This window comes from Amblyraja radiata, chromosome 14 (assembly GCF_010909765.2).
Source record: "Amblyraja radiata isolate CabotCenter1 chromosome 14, sAmbRad1.1.pri, whole genome shotgun sequence".
NCBI lineage: Eukaryota > Metazoa > Chordata > Chondrichthyes > Rajiformes > Rajidae > Amblyraja > Amblyraja radiata.
In genome coordinates this window covers 11,854,551-11,871,455 of record NC_045969.1, presented here as the reverse complement: position 1 = coordinate 11,871,455, position 16,905 = coordinate 11,854,551, and the positions used below count along the sequence as shown (strand labels likewise).

Below are 16,905 nucleotides of genomic sequence, written 5' to 3'. Positions count from 1 at the left end.
TATGGTCTATTGGAACGTCCTGGATCCGTAGGATATGCTGCAAAGACCAATTTACACCCCGTGACTGCTGGTCTGCTCTTTTTGAGTAAATCATAGACATAGAATGTAATTGCCTCTGTTGTCATTCCCATTCTGTTTATACGTAATTTATGTAATGGCTGTACTCTTTGTGCTGAAACTAATGCCATTAGCATGAATACCTTCATGATAATTTTGTCTAAAGCCAAATTTGAAATGGGACTCCATTCCCAAAGTAACATGAGCACATCCCTCACATTCCAGATTTCTGTATATCTGGGTCTGGGAGGTTTGGCATTGAAGATTCCCTTCATGTACCTACAGACCCAGGGGTGTGATCCTAGAACCTGTTGTTCTGATGTTCTCCATAAATATGCAGAGAAGGCACTCCTTGCAGTATTGATCGCACTATAACTTAAATATAAATAGGCATATGGATGAGAAGGGAATGGAGGGTTATGGTATGGTATGGTATGGTATGAGTGCAGGCAGGTGGGACTAAGGGAAAAAAGTTGTTCGGCACGGACTTGTAGGGCTGAGATGGCCTGTTTCCGTGCTGTAATTGTTATATAGTTATATGGTTATAAAATGTAGTGTTGACAGAAATTCTAAAACATCTGAGATGTCTGCAGTGTGGTATGAAATATTCTGTCTTGAGCAAAACACCTCCCATTTCTTAATGTAAGAAATGTACTGCTACTGGGTACTATCCCTCCAGGCTCCTGCAATTACATCCATAGTGCGATCTGATAGTCCTCTTCTGAGATATGGCCTTTTTAGAATCTGCAAATCAACAAATCAATACGATCATGTAAAGGATGAAAATCACCAGTTACATGGTGCACAAGTAGGTTTTTTTGTCTTGGAATATGCATAAGAGGTTCTGTGACCATTTTTAGCACTAGTGGGTACCATGGTTGTGTAGGCCAATCTGGGACCACCAACAATCCTAAAGCATCATCCTGCTTGACCTTTTGTAGACACCTACTAATAAGACAAAAGGGAGGAAATGCATATAAAAACATTCCACCCCAATTTAGCGAGAATGCATCCACCGCTGTTGCACCTGGATCTGGTTCCCATGAAACATATTGAGGCAATTGGTGGTTCAGTCTAGATGCAAACAAGTCAATTTCTGGCCTTCCAAATTTTTCAACAATGTTATTAAAAAATTTCACGATTTAACATCCATTCTGTATCATCATTAAATTTTCGTGACCTGGTGTCTGCAATTATAATGAATTTACCTGGTAGGTAAATCGCTGAAAGCCAAATGTTTCAAATAATACACCAGTGCCAGATAATGTTTGCCTATCTGTCACAAGCTTCTGACTTGATTCCACCCATATGATTGACATATGCTACTGCCGTAGTGTTGTCAATCTGAACCTGCACATGCAGATTTTGCACATTAGAGCAATAAACTTTAAGCCCATGAAATGTACTTAATAATTCTAGATAATTAATTTAATGTGCTTCGAGCAAAGGTTCCTCTTCCACATTCCATCTACCTCCACAGCTGGTAATGGTATCAATAGCGCCCCAACCTAGCGCACTTGCATAAATCTTTAGAATGATAGCAGGTGATTCAACCAGAATTTTCCTGGAAGAATAGGAAACACTCTTAATTCACCATTGTACATCAGCAATTGCTGTTGCTGATAATTGCATGGGCCTATCAAAATGCCCCGAATGTCTTTTTAATGTTTGTACCTTTGCTCGCTGCAGTTGCTGATAATGCAGTGCTGGAAATGAAGCGATAAGTTTGCCAAGTAAGCTTGCCTAATTGATGGTTGATGCTCTGTAATAAGTTTGTTACAACCCTCAATTAACTGCAGCTTTTTGTCCTTGGGTAAATTCACTATCATGTGTTCTGAAATAATAGTGAACCCCAAGTAATCAATTGTTTTATTTGGAAACAATCTAGATTTATCTGGATGTATTAAAAACCCCAGTCTTTGAAATGTGAGCTTGACTTCTGATACTGATGCTTCTGTTGTAGCTTCAGTATCACCCACAATTAAAATATCATCCAAATAAGCCATTACCAAATGGCCCTGGGCTCTTAGCAATGCTAGGACTAGTTTTTAACAATGTTGTAAACAGTCTAGGGGCTGAGGCTAACTCATTAGGCAATGCTTTGAACTGCCATCATTGATTCATCCAGTTAAATTTCAAATATCTTCGGTCATTACCATGCACAGCCACAGAGTAATATGCATCTTGCAGATCTATGCTGGCCATATAGCATTCTCTTGAAAATAGCCGCATAGCATTAGTAAATGTCTCCATTTTGAAATGTTTATACTGTACAAAAGGGTTAAGACTAGTTAGATCAAGGATGATTCTACAACCACCATCCTTTTTTGCTCTAGAAAAAATACTAGATATAAATTGGTGGTTTTGATAAACTGTCTTTTCAATAACCCCTTTCCTACTTAATATGTCAAGGTTCTGCTTGAATGTTTCTATTCTCTTCTTTAGAGAAAACATGCATTTGCTTTGGAACATGTTGAGTAGGAGGATTCAAATGTGGGTAGAATTCAATTCTGAACCCCATAATACTGCATCATTTGTTATTTTTCGCCGTTCTTTTAGGAAGAATTGTAACCTTCCCCCAATTTGCGAATTTGAAACATCTAATATGTTTCTTTCAGAACCAGACCCACCTACCTTAGGGTTTGCTGGTGTCACATGGTGCACCTTGCCCCTTGTGGGAATGCCATGTCCTCCACGTCCTGGAGCAGTGCGCCAATAACGCGTATACGGGTATGAACGACTAGTTCCTTCACCAGCTCCAGCCACCCTTCGGTATGGATATTGCCTTCTAACTGATCTGCCAAACATCGGTGGTTTAATCATCCCCGCGGTTTTTGCTTCCTCATTCAGGACTTTCACCCTTTTGGCTAGATCTTCTCCAAAGAGTAAGTTCGGCAATTGTATATTTGATGGTTTACAGAGCCCTGCAAACTTAGGATGTATGTTAGGTCTTATAGCACTTTTACGAATACAGTTTATTTCGAAGTGTGCATTACCCATTAGTGCCAAAACATCCTGTTGTGACGTTGTCACATGTCCTTCTTCCAGGTCTCTGGCAAACGCCGTAATACTTGAGCCCATTAATCTCAGCACCCGCTGTAACCTAATTTCTTGTGCGCGTACTGCGGTGCCCAAATAGCCCCATATTACACTGTTTACTGCTGGGACTGCTAACAGTGCGCAATTCTGCGCAATTTCATATTTATTGATAGTCTCATCCATCGTTAGTTCTTCTAAGTGATGGGAAAGCAGGTCATTTATAGTTACTGCTATTTCTTCTGCCAATAGTTGTCCCTTCAGTCTGGGGCTTGAGAAATTTTGGGCCAGACCTGGTACTTTGAGCTCTATTATTGGGCTCTGGTCCTCATATGATTCATTGTCAGAATCTTCTGGATATTCCTCCTCATAGTGGGGTTGACCTGGTATTTCTTCTTCAGGTGTTTCGTGCGCTGGCTCTCTTATAGGCCTACGCTTAGTAAACCCTTTTTCGGGTATCACAGGCTCTTCCATAGAACCATACCCTGGCAGCCCTTTTTTGGTTGCTGCTAACGCTGGATCTCCTGTAGACCAACGCCTGTATTGTCTTTCTTCAGACATTTCTGGTGCTGGCTCTGTGCTAGGCCAACACGTATATTCTTCATCATCAGGCATTCTGGCGCTGGCTCACTTGTAGGCCAACGTTTCCCAGGACCTCTCCTGGGTGTTCCATACGCTGGCTCTCCTGTAGGCCCGCAGTAAATCATTTTCCCCATGAGGAATTCCAATTGTGAGACCCGATCTGACATGACCTCCGGGTCCGACTCATCCGAGTGTACTGGCCTGTTTGTTTTCTTTTTGGCCTTACACCCTATAGGTGTTTCAACGGTACTTTTTTTAACCGTTTCTGTAGTTGCTGGTTTTCCCTCGGCAGACTTTTTAACGGGGCGCCTGCTACTCTCTGACACTGTCCTCCTGAGTTTTAGTTGCGGTGTGCTTCCCTTTACTTTTCCCACTTTTCTCCATATTTAGACTTGCCTGTTTCCCAGCACACAGTCTCCATGGAAGAAAAATGGCCTGAAGTGAAAGTAAAAGTACATACCTTCAGGTTTTCTTTCACTCACCGCTTGGAGGGCTCTGCTCCTCCCAACACGGTCGCAGTCGCTATGCGTCTGACGATATGCCGCGTGTGCGCCTGGACGGGGTCTTCTTCACGTAGTCACTCACGTGACTCCGAAACATAATAGACCTCGGAGTACAGGTTCGCTGAAAGTGGCGGATCAAGTGGACAGGGTGGTACAGTTCAGTTTATTGTCACATGTACTGAGGTACAGTGAAAAGCTTTTGTTGCGTGCTAACCAAAGACAATACAAGATCACAATCGAGCCATTTATTGTGTACGGATACATAATAAGGGAATTACGTTTAGTGCAAGGTAAAACCAGTAAAGTCTGATCAAAGATAGTCCGAGGGTCATCAATGAGGTAGATGGTAGTTCAGGACTGCTCATTAGTTGTGGTTGGATGATTCAGTTGCCTCACAATAGCTGGGAAGAAACTGTTCCTGAATCTGAGATGTACGTTTTCACACTTCTATACATTTTGCCTGAGTGCGAATCGTCCTTGATTATGCTGCTGGCCTTGCCAAGGCAGCATGAGGTGTAAATGGAATCAATGAAAGGGACGTTGGTTTGTGTGATGGTCGGTGCCCAGTTCTGGTCACTCGACTGTAGTAAGGATGTTGTTAAGTTGAAATGGGTGCAGAAAGGATTTACCATGAAGTTACCCCAGTTATAGTGAGAGGCTTGATAGACTGGACATTGTTTTGGAACATAAGATGCCGAAGGGTGACCTTATTGAAGGTCTTGAAACTGTAGAGGATTCTAAAATTAGAGGGCATAAGCATAAGAAGGGAGGGAAGAGATTTAGGAGGCAGTGACCTCAGGGGCAACATTTTCACTTGGTTGGTAGCCTGTATTATGAATCAAAGGTTCAAAGGTTTCTTTATTAGTCACATACACCTAGGTGTAGTGAAATTCTTGTTGCCAATGCAGCACATAAAAAAAAATATAAACATGACAATAATAAAGAACTATAGAATAAAAAAACATCCCCCCACAATGGTTTCCATTATGAGGGAAGGCACTAAGTCCAGTCCCATCCCCATGTCCACCCATAGTCAGGCCTATTGAGACCTCCGCAGTCGCCGCTACGGAGGCCCGATGTTCCAGGCCGTTCTTGCCATGGTGATGGTGCTCCGGCGTCGGGATGGGACACCTCCTTACTCGAGACCGCGGCTTCCGAAGCCAACAAGGCCGTGCCGGATGGAGCTCCACTACTGGCGTTCTCGTCGCGAGATCCCAGACTCCCGGTGAAAAGTTCAGCGCCGCGGCCCGCAGCTCCGCGATGTTTTACTCGGTGGTCTTCAGCTCACCAGAGCTCCTGCGCGGCAACCCGGGCAAGGCATCGCCCGCTCCGTGATAGCGCTCCAGCGCTGTGCCGCCGTCGAAGCCGAGGTTCTGGGCGGTTCCCTCTGGAAAACGCCGCTCCAGGCCCACTGGTAGGACGGGTTGACGGTTCCGTTTCCCCCTCCCCCCCCCACCCCGCACATAAAAAAGACTAGAACTCCAGAACAAAACACTTTAACTAAAAATAAAAAAAAGAGATGAAAAGACGGACAGCTGCAGGCTGGGCAGCCATACATACAGGACGGCGCCCCCTAGACCAAATGAGCTGTCAGAGAAAGCAAGAGGCAGATACATTAACAACTTTCAAGTCATTTGGACAGATTCATGGAAAGGAAGGGTTTTGAGGGATATGGGCCAAATGGTGGTAAATGAGACAACCCAGAATGCCAACTTGGTTAGCATGGCCACATTGGGCCAAAGGGCTTTTTTTCCCCATAGACTTTCTGGTCACTTTACATAAAACATATCACGTGAGTTCACCCTACTGCGAGTGTCGGTACGGTCATTTCTGAACCGGGTGTTACCCCGACGCTACAATTTGAAAGCATTTGTCAGTGTTCAGAACACTTGATTAGCACGGGTATCAGGGGTTATGGGGAGAAGGCAGGAGAATGGGGTTAGGAGGGAGAGATAGATCAGCCATGATTGAATGGCAGACTGGACTTGATGGGCCGAATGGCCTAATTCTGCTCCTATCATGTGTGACCTTATGAACACAAACATCTCACATTTGTTTCCTAGTTTTTCATCTTTCACCTTCCAAGTTCAGGAAGCAGGAGGAGGTGAAAGGAGACAAAGTGACATTACTCTGGAAAAGAAAGATGCAAAGTGCTGGAGTAACTCAGTGGGTCAGGCTGCATCTTTGGGGGGCATGAATGGGCCATGTTTCGGGTTGGGACCTAGCAGTGACAACGTCAGGCAAGTGATATAGGAAGGAACTGCAGATGCTGGTTTAAACCAAAGACACACAAAATGCTGGAGCAACTCAGTGGGACAGGCAACAACAAGGATAGAAGGAATGGATGATGTTTTGGGTCGAGACCCTTCTTCAACCTTCAGACAAGCGATAGAGATGAGAGGGGGGGGGGGGGTGGTTTGATTGGCACAAGATTGGACAAAGGCCAGAGATGAATAGGAGATAACTAACTGCAGGAGAAGGAGAGAAGAGGTGCCACATTTTATGTCCTTTGTGTTTATTGGACATGAAGGTACCTGGAACTCTGCATGAATTCCTCTGGATGAATTAGGTTTTCCCGTTCGATGATGCTTTACTTTCTTTTTTACGGAGTTCGTGGTCATTTTGCAGTTAATCTGTGGAAATTATTAGTTTTTTGTTTCAGTCTTTTTCAATTACAAAGATATGATCATGTTTATAAGATGGAGTTATTGTATGGATCAAAGTCAATAGATTAAATATAAACCAATTATTTCAAAGTTTAAAAGGTTGTCACTGATGAAGAACGCATAGAGTAGAGAGGAACTGCAGATGGACACAAAGTGCTCGTGTCAGGGGATATGGGGAGAAGGCAGGAGAATAGGGTTGAGGGAAAGATGGATCAGCCATGATTGATGGTAGAGTAGACAGAGAAACAGCATTTATAAATAACTTTTTTTAAATCTGGTGCGTACAAACTGGGTATCTTCATTGCTGTTCATAACACATACATCTAATCTGAATGTCCGGTAATGTGGCGTTTTGACGCCTTTAAACATATTACCAAAAGAACATTTGCTGCAGTTATGTCCTTTGACCATCTCTTGTCAGTTAGTGTGATGTTTAACCTGTCAGATGGGTATAGTCGGTTTTAACAGCTCTTATCATAAAATGTAGTTTTGATATTTCCTTGCAACCTGTATATTTTGTTGTGGATAAATTATGTGGGAAGCGAGAGTGTTTCTGTACCAATAGCAATAACGACCCATGCTATGGCCATGTCATGATCATTTTCGGTCCTTCACAGAGAACATGCTTGCATCAATCTGTAGTGTGCATGGTTAAGCATATATGTTACCATGGTCCAGGATTTATTGACACAGGTTGATCATACGCTGAATAATCCAACCACATTTTTGTTTAGAAGTGGAAAGAAATAATAGAAATTGCATTAATTGCAACATGTAAAAAGAGTTGAGATACTGTAGGTATGTTGCAAAGCCTACCTGAAGCGTCTTTGAAAATCTGCCGCTACGGGTGTGCGCGATTTTGGCGCCGTTTAGAGGGGGCGGGTTTAAAACGCGATTTTCTCTAGGCTGTTCAAATCGAAGATGTTCAGCCTAGTTAATTATTAACGAAAAATCGCTGGAAGACCCCGTCGCAAAAGCTATTATTAGGTTTAAAGGCCTTGAATAATAGTTATAGTAGTTTAAAAATCAATCTCTAAACCCGCGACCGCCAGCAACCGCAGGGTCTCATAAAGCAGACAACTGAAGGAAGGTTGTATATTTTTACATTAAAAAGGGCTTCTAAAGATCCCATTATACAAAGTTTACTATTGCGAGTAGCTCATTTTGGCCCCATTATATCGCGCAGTATTTTTCTGGGCATTTGAGGGCACAAATCTACCGCAATGTGAACGTTCTAAACCAGCGCGTTCCACAGGGACCCACTGGAAAGCTGATTTAAATGGGCATTTATTTACAGCAATTGAACACTGAATTCCTTCCATTTGGCCTATAAATTAATGTAAATGAGATTTAAAAATCATGTTTTATTGTGAATTATTTGTGAATATTATTTGGACATTTAGGCTATTTAAAAATGTTAATCATTTATTAAGAAATGGATAGATGTTTAGATCTAGTAATTGAAGTCTGAAATTAGCTACAATTAGGTAACTAACTAATTATATGCTTTAATTTCAGGTCATCCAAGTAAGATTATTTTATATTTGTTTCAGAATGCTTCAATCTATGATAACTGAAAATTTCATTCAGTTCTCTTAATTTTTAAGAAAGTTATGGGCTTTTGACTGTTCACGATCACAACTTTTTTGTTATGTCCATAGAAAATCAATAGGGAACAAGATGCTCATTTCCGAGTATGAAAATGGCCATAACTTTTTAAATACTTGAGATATGAAAGTGAATTAGGTGTCAAATTAAACTTATTTTTATGCTTTATCTGATGGGATAAATTACAGACTTGATTTTTAAAATCTCAAAATTTTGTAACATTGCTAGATACTGTATTATAATTTTGCTGCATGTCATTGTGGTATATATCATGTCTTGATTGGTGAATATGTTTAGTTTGTGACTTTATTTGAAGCAGAAATTATATGTGAATGCTTCATTGAGCATAATTCCGACTGGTAACTACAGACTTCGTCCGAGCACATTATCGCACGCGTCATGCAAGCCGTCTTAAATGACCACCTAAACTGTAATTTGGCAACCTAAAAAGCTGCCTAGGTTGCCCGGCTGGCAACAGGGAAAAAAGTTAAGTGAGAGCCCTGTCTCCCCCTCTTTCTCTCTCCCCCCCCCTTTCTCTCTCTCCACCCCCTTTCTCTCTCCCCCCCCCCTTTCTCTCTCCCCCCCCCCTTTCTCTCTCCCCCCCCCCTTTCTCTCTCTCTCCCCCCCCTTTCTCTCTCTCCCCTCCGTCTCTCTTCCCTTCCGTCTCTCTCCCCCTCCCTCCCCCTCTGTCTCTCTCTCTCTCTCTCTCTATCTATCTGTCTGTGTCTCTCTGTCTCTCTGTCTATCTCTCTCTGTCTCTCATAATGCCAAATATGTAATGCGGGTCATACTGAAAAGTTTGGAGGCCCCTGTTTTAGAGGATCAGCCATGATTATATTGCATGGCAGTCCTGACTCGAAGGGCCGAATGGCCTACTCCTATTTTTAAATGTTTCTATGAGACCATTGAACTATCTGTCATCAGACTTTACTAGAATTTACATTGCACTATAAGTTATCCCCTTAATCTTGTATATGTACACTCTGGACACCTCGATTGTAATCTTGTATAGGTTTACCACTGATTTTACTTCGGAGTCACGTGAGTGACTACGTGAAGAATCCGCTCAGTGCGCAGGCGCGGCATTACGCCAGCAGTGCAACAGCGGCAGCAGCGGAAGTCAAACGCTCCGCTGCAATTTCAAAGACGGACCGTCAGGTAAGTGAACAGAAGTCGGCTTTCCTTCGATACCGAAGAAGAGCCGGCTGTCTTCTCTTGCAGAATGTCCACACTCAAGACAAGACTTTCGAAGAAATCTGCCCCCCGTCCAACTCCGCAAGAGGAGAAGGGGGGGCAACAACAGGCGGTAGGAGCGCTATCCGGGCGCACCGCTATCCCCAACACCGAGCCCAGCTCCGCTGACGCCTGAACAGCGGGCTGGAGGCAAAGCTAAACGGAAGAGCAACCGGCCGGTGGCATCCGACTCGTCGGACGGGGACGTCTCTCTACCCAGGAGGGGGAGGGACAGCCGCCTGAGCCGCATGGAGCGGCTCTTGGAGCAGGTGCTCCAGCAAGGTGCACCCCGGGAGGGGAGCTCTTGCAGAGGGAGGTCAGGCACTCCCTCTACAGTGCCTCCTGCACTGTCCATTGCATCCTCCTTTCCAGAGGATAGCTTTGGGGACCAGGACTGGGCTGGTCCAGAACAAGGGGTTATGGCTGAAGATTTCGGGAGTATGCAGGGGGTGCAGGAGCAGGAACAGCTGCTTGGTGTAGTGGGCCGCTACTTGTCAAAACCCCGTGCAGGGGAACCGCTAGAGGCCAAACTAGCGGCAAGTATCAATCACCTTTCCAACAGAGCTCTGCAGGAGCAGGTGATTAATGAAGCTTTAGATACCTATACGGCGCCGGAGAACTGTGAATCTCTAAAAGTACCAGCGGTGAACAGCCAAATCTGGGGACACATTGGGGCAACTATCCGGCACCACGAGCTAAAGCTGCAGCGGATACTCCGACTATTGACAGCAGGCATCACTTCGTTTGCTCGTTCTATAAACAACACCGAGATGGCCACCAATCAACAGGATACACTCGCGTTGTTGTGTAACACGCAGTTTGAAATTAATAATCTGCGGAAAGAAATCATCAAACCTGCCATCAATCCTCGATTTGCCGGGCTGTGTAAAACACCAGCCGATGAGCCAGACAGGCTGCTCTTCGGGAAGGCAGGGTATAAAACGAGCAAACTGAAAACACACACCACCAAGTGGCAGCACCCCGCCGCATCCACCAGTAAACATCCGCCATTCAACACTGGTGAAAGCTCGGGGTCCGCTTACTTTCACCGTAAGTCTTTTTTAGACCAGGGCCCAGAGCGGACCCCATGGAAAATGCGCCAACCCCCAACAAACACGCCACATCAGACACCTCGCAAGCCTCGTCCGACCATAGGGAATCAGAGGAAATACCCGTAACCATGGAGGTAGGTGGGTCTGGTTCCTATCAACTTTTGGGAGGTGGAGGCTTAATACTAACAGGAGGTAGATTGCACCGGTTTGAAGCATAGTGGATATAAAATACAATTCATGTCAGAAAAAACGCCGCCAGTTCAACAATGGCCCCAAAGGGTGTTTCTCCCTCCGTCAAAGAGAAACTTGAGGGACAAGCTGAACTGGTGAGACTTATCACAAAGGGGGTCATCGAAAAGACCAAACATGAACCTTTGGAATTTGTATCGAATATATTCACTAAAACCAAAAAAGATGGTGGCTGTCGCATCATCATTGACTTAACATCACTAAACAAATTTGTTAAGTATATACATTTCAAAATGGAGACATATGTTACTGCCAAACAACTGAATTCCAAAGGACACTTCATGGCAAGCATTTATCTTAAAGATGCTTACTATCTAGTACCCATATACAAGGATCATCGCAGTTACCTAAAATTTATCTGGATGGTACAAAGCATTGCCCTATGGGCTAACTTCAGCCCCAAGATTATTCACCAAAATATTGAACCCAGCCATGGCAATACTAAGAAAACAAAAACATATTGTCATGGCATATCTGGATGATATTCTGATAGTAGGGAAAACGATGGAATTGGCTGTGGCAGCAGTATCAGCTACAAAACAGTTCCTCGAAACTCTGGGGTTCGTCCTACATCCAGATAAATCGAAGTTGAAGCCATCCACTATCATGGACTACCTGGGCTTCACAATTAACTCAGTCCAGATGACTGTTACCTTGCCAAAGGCAAAAATGGTTGAATTAGTGGCGGCTAGTGGCGGCGCGGCTCTGGCTGCAGCGGCTCTCCGGCAGTCCTGTTTGTTTTGTGTTTTTTGGGTTGTTTATTTTCGTTTTGGTTAGTCTAGTTTTGGTTTTTAGTTTCTGTTTGGGGGGGGGGGGGTTGAAACGGGGCTTGCTGTCTCTCCCTGCGGGGGAATGCGACTTTTATGTCGTATTCCCCTTCTCTGCCTCCGTCTGCGCTGAGGCCTAATGGCGGAGCTGGCGACCTCGAGGCTCAGGAGGCAGAGCTCGCCAGGACTCGCACTGAGCTCGCTCCCGTGAGGACGGCCCGGCTCGGGGCTGGAACAGGGCTTCCGTGAGGGGCTGTGACGCTACCGTGAGGACGGCCTGGCCCGAGGAAGGAACGGTGCTCCCGTTGGAGTGGCCGAGCTCGGGGAGGTACGGCGTTCCCAGCCTGAGGGAGGAGCGGCGCCCGGTCGGGGTGGCCCAGCCCGAGGGAGAAGCGGCGCCCAGTCGGGGCGGCCCAGCCCGAGGGAGGAGCGGTGCCCGGTCGGGGCGGCCCAGCCCGAGGGAGGAGCGGCGCCCAGTCGGGGCGGTCCAGCCCGAGGGAGGAGCGGCGCCCAGTCGGGGCGGCCCAGCCCGAGGGAGGAGCGGTGCCCGGTCGGGGCGGCCCAGCCCGAGGCTGAGACGGTAACGGCACTCACGTGAGGGCGATCCGGCTCGGGGCTGGAACGATGCTCCGGTGGCTTGCACGGTGTTCTGGCGGCGGTGGCCTGAGTCCGGGGTTCGGCCGCGGGCCAGCGGCTGCGTCAGCAGGACTGGTGAGCGGCAGCTTCGACCACCCCGGGCCGCGGTGTTTGAGCCGCGGGACAGTTGTAACATCGCCCGGGGGGTATCGCCTCAGCGCAGAAGGAGAAGAGGAGGGAAGAGACTGGAGACCTAAGACTTTTGCCTCCATCACAGTGAGGAGATGTTGGGTGGACTCACTGTGGTGGATGTTAATATGTGTTTATTGTTGTTTTTTTATTGTATTGTATTGTATGTATGACTGCTTCAATTTCGTTCAGACTTCGGTCTGAATGACAATAAAGGCTATCTAATCTAATCTAGCACAATCATGCAACAATTTAATGGTCAACGAGCGACCAACTATTCGACAAGTAGCAAGAGTAATTGGGGAAATGGTAGCAGCATTTCCGGCTACACAATTCGGACCTTTGCACTATCAAAAAATTTACAGAGAGCAAAGGTACAGGCAATAAAACGACATACAGGTCACTATGATCGTGTCATGAACTTACCCACTGAAGCAATATCAGAGCTACAGTGGTGGGCAGAAAACGTTTGGCATAGTTTCAGCCCTATCTTTATCACTAACCCTACTTTAGTTACTAAAACAGATGCCAGTTCTCAAGGCTGGGGAGCGACTAACTCCATATCCAGCACAGGTGGTAGATGGACTAACCTAGAGTCATCATTACTACTTACACTGGGCATTAACTATCTAGAGATGTTGGGCGCCTTTTATGGTTTAAAAGCATATGTATCTAAGATGCAGCACTTGCATGTTCGGTTACAAATTGATAAATACTACGGTGATGGCTTATATTAACCATATGGGTGGCATAAAATCATTATCATGCGACAAATTGGTCAACATGATTTGGCAATGGTGTGTCGAAAGACATATTTGGCTATCAGCTACTTACCTACCAGGTAAGCTAAACACCCATGCCATGAGAAAACTAAACGCCTGGGTTGCAAGTTTGAACAGACCTTACCTGGAACTGGGATTGTCCAAACAAACCATCACCACCATGTCGGCATCCCTTCGAACATCCACCAAGAGGCAGTACTTAACCAGCATTAAAAAAGGGAGAAGTACTGCCAGGAAACAGGGACAACATACGCAACAGCTACAGCCACCAACATACTGGAGTTCCTGGCCTATCTACACCACGATGTAGGGATCAGCTACAGTGCCATCAACACAGCGCAGAGTGCTCTTTCTGCTTATCTCAAACCAGCGCCAGGACAACAGGCGATGGGATCCCATCCACTGGTGGTAAAACTGATGAAGGGCATTTACAATATCAAGCCCTAAGCCCAGGTATACCCATATTTGGGATATCAGTGTGGTCCTGACATATCTCAGGGAATGGCCACCAGCCAGATCCCCCGGCCTCGAGCAAGCTACACTAAAGACGCTCATGTTGATGGCACTTGTATCCGCTCAGAGGGTCCAGTCACTACACCTATTGCGACTGGACAACATGATCACAGCTCCAGACCAGATCTGTCGTTATCCAGCGACTGATCAAACAGAGCAGACCAGGAACACCTAATCCAGTCGTGGCTTACCCACCAGAACCACGGTTATGTGCCATGACCCACCTACTATCCTACATAGACACAACCAAAATATTCGAGGGAGATGAAAAGCCTTGTGGGTCAGTCACAAAAACCTTATGGTCGGGTGACGAGCCAAACCATTGTGAGATGGCTCAAGCAGGTGCTAGAAACTGCTGGGATAAACACTAACATGTACAAATTTTATTCCACCAGGACAGCATCCATGTCGACGGCTAAAGAATGGACATGCCTATAGACCACATCCTGGCCTACAGCAGGATGGTGGGGGGGCAAAGACCGTTCAGAAATTTTATAATAAGCCGTTGGCAAAACCTGGTTTATTTGCAGTAAAGATTTACGAACTGCAAATATTTAATTTAAGCCCAGGGGAGCAACTTAATTCTTTGTTGTTATTGTTTCAAAAATACCATTGTGTTTTTCTACAAATAGACTCATTGGTTGATTACGATAACACTTCCTCCCTCAAGAACTTCGGCAGTGAGTGAAATGAAACTGTTACACGGTTTGAAATCACAGAGCTTTGAAATCTTCACGTAGTCACTCACGTGACTCCAAAGTAAAATAGTAAGATTAAACGAGAACTTACCAGTTTGAAGTTTGATCTGTATTTTATGAGGAGTTACGATGAGGGATTACGTGCCCTCCGCTCCCACCCTCATTATATGGATCAAACTAATAAATTGATGTCTCCTTATCTTTACTATGTTTACTTCAAATAACTGTGTCTATCTGTGATTCCACACCGCTGCTTGGAAGTATGCCGCGCCTGCGCACTGAGCGGGTTCTTCACGTAATCCCTCATCGTAACTCCTCATAAAATACAGATCAAACTTCAAACTGGTAAGTTCTCGTTTAATCTTACTATTTTCCGGCACACTTGGTTTCAGTCTTTCTGGATTATCCAGTTTTCCCAATCACGCGGTCATGTGATAACAAAACTACAGCTAACAACACCCCTCTAGTGGTCTCCAAAGCACTGTGGAGTGCCAGTAACTTAAATAAAACAAATATGAAAAGTAAACTGAATGCGAATCCGCTATATCCGAAATTGGTTATATGTGGGTGCGTTAAAATGAGGGTTTACTTTATTGCCTTCGCGAAACAGTTCGGAGTGAGGATCGAGAGCACAGTTGACAAGGGGTTTTGGGGAGCAGCCTCTTAAAAGGTGTGCAGTAAATCAGACAAATTCGAGGGCAAGAGGGGTTATGGGGGGAAAAGCAGGAACGGGGTACTGATTTTAGAGGGCAGGAAGGATGTTTAAAAAACACTTCACACGTGGAATGAAAGAAATGTGCAATAATCATTTCCATAAAGAGTTAATAGGCATCGCGACAAATGATTTTAGAACCAGAGAGAGAGACAGAGACAGAGACAGAGAGATGGAGACAGGGAGAGAGACGGAGATAGAGAGACACACAGGGAGAGAGAGACACAGAGAAAGAGACACAGAGAAAGAAACAGATAGACATATGGGGAAAAAAGCAGAAACGGGGTACTGATTTTAGAGGGCAGGAAGGATGTTAAAAAAAACACTTCACACATGGATGAAAGAAATGTGCAATAATAATTTCCAAAAAGAGTTCATGGGCATCGCGACAAATGATTTTAGAAAAACTAACTCAAGACATACATTTAACAAGACAAAAATAAAAAAAGACAGACGACTGTAGTCGAGCCGCTGCCGTTAGACGCCGCCATTAACTCCAACTTAATAGACATCGCTACGGCATCGCGACAAATGATTTTAGTACCAGAGGTCAACAAAGTTTCCACCCTCCTGTTATGAAACAGCAAGCAGAGAGGGTTAAATTATCCACCCATGTGAACATTTAGCAGGCGACACTCACTTGCTGAACATCAGACTCACTTGCTTAACATCTCGCCCGAGAAAAACACAAAATGCTGGAGTAACTCAGCGGGACAGGACAGGCAGCATCTCCAGTTTGTAAAAACCATGTCCGTGTAACAATCTCAGCGACCCCAAGACGCCCAGCCCTTCCCAAAAAATTACAAATAAAAAGATATATAAATATATTCATTTTCTGGTAGGCTATATATATATATAGGTAGGAAAGAACAGCAGTTGCTGGTTTAAATCGAAGGTAGACATAAAATGGAGTGACTCAGCGGGACGGGCAACATCCCTGGAGAGAAGGAATGGCAAGGAGAAGGAAATCATATTTATACGTATATAGCACGATGGCAAAGATTATGACAAAAGATTATGAATTTGCAATACATATATATATACACATATATATATATATATATATATCCTATAAAATCTACGCAGTTGCTATAAGCACGTACCTGTATGTGATCAAGCCAAACGAACACTTTTATGTTTTTTAAAGCGCTCGGAACCCAGCTTAAATACTCTTGCAGACCGCTTTCTTAACGAGAATGAGCCAATGAATTCGGCGCCGAGTGATGGAGACAAACTCAGGAAACTGAAACTAGTTGCTGCCTCATGTTTGCAATGTTCGCGATAAACGAAAGCGAAAGTTAACCAGGCTTTTCTGATTTCAGGAAACGCAAGTCAGAAGCTGGAATCTGAACAAACAAGCAGGCAGGACCCGAAACGTTGACCACCCTTCTAGCCTTTACAAGACCTGCCTGAGCCCCCTGAGTTCATCCAGCATGTTGTTCCTTTGTTTTTGCTTCAAGAAGAAACTGCCTTTTGTTTTGTTAAAAAAAAAAGGTTTAGTTCCACACATGCAATGAGAAAACAATTTCCTGCAGAGTATTTAGAAAAGTAAAATTAAAACATGACTCTTCCTGTCCAAGATGCACTCCACCACCTGCAATGCCCACTGGTCCGAGACGGTCTGAAGAAGGGTCTCGACCCAAACCGTCACCCATTCTTCCTCTCCAGAGATGCTGCCTGTC

General features: G+C 44.9%; 1 protein-coding gene across 1 annotated transcript in view; it reads right to left on the bottom strand.

The window, feature by feature from the left end:
- The window catches only part of LOC116980362 (interferon-induced GTP-binding protein Mx3-like), a 43,989-nt gene extending 27,648 nt beyond the window's left edge, over nt 1-16,341 (bottom strand). Inside the window, exon 1 of the mRNA XM_033032518.1 lies at nt 16,327-16,341. The gene's annotated coding sequence lies outside the window, so the exon portion shown is untranslated. The remainder of the gene's footprint in view (nt 1-16,326) is intronic.
- Nucleotides 16,342-16,905: the final 564 nt, after the last annotated feature.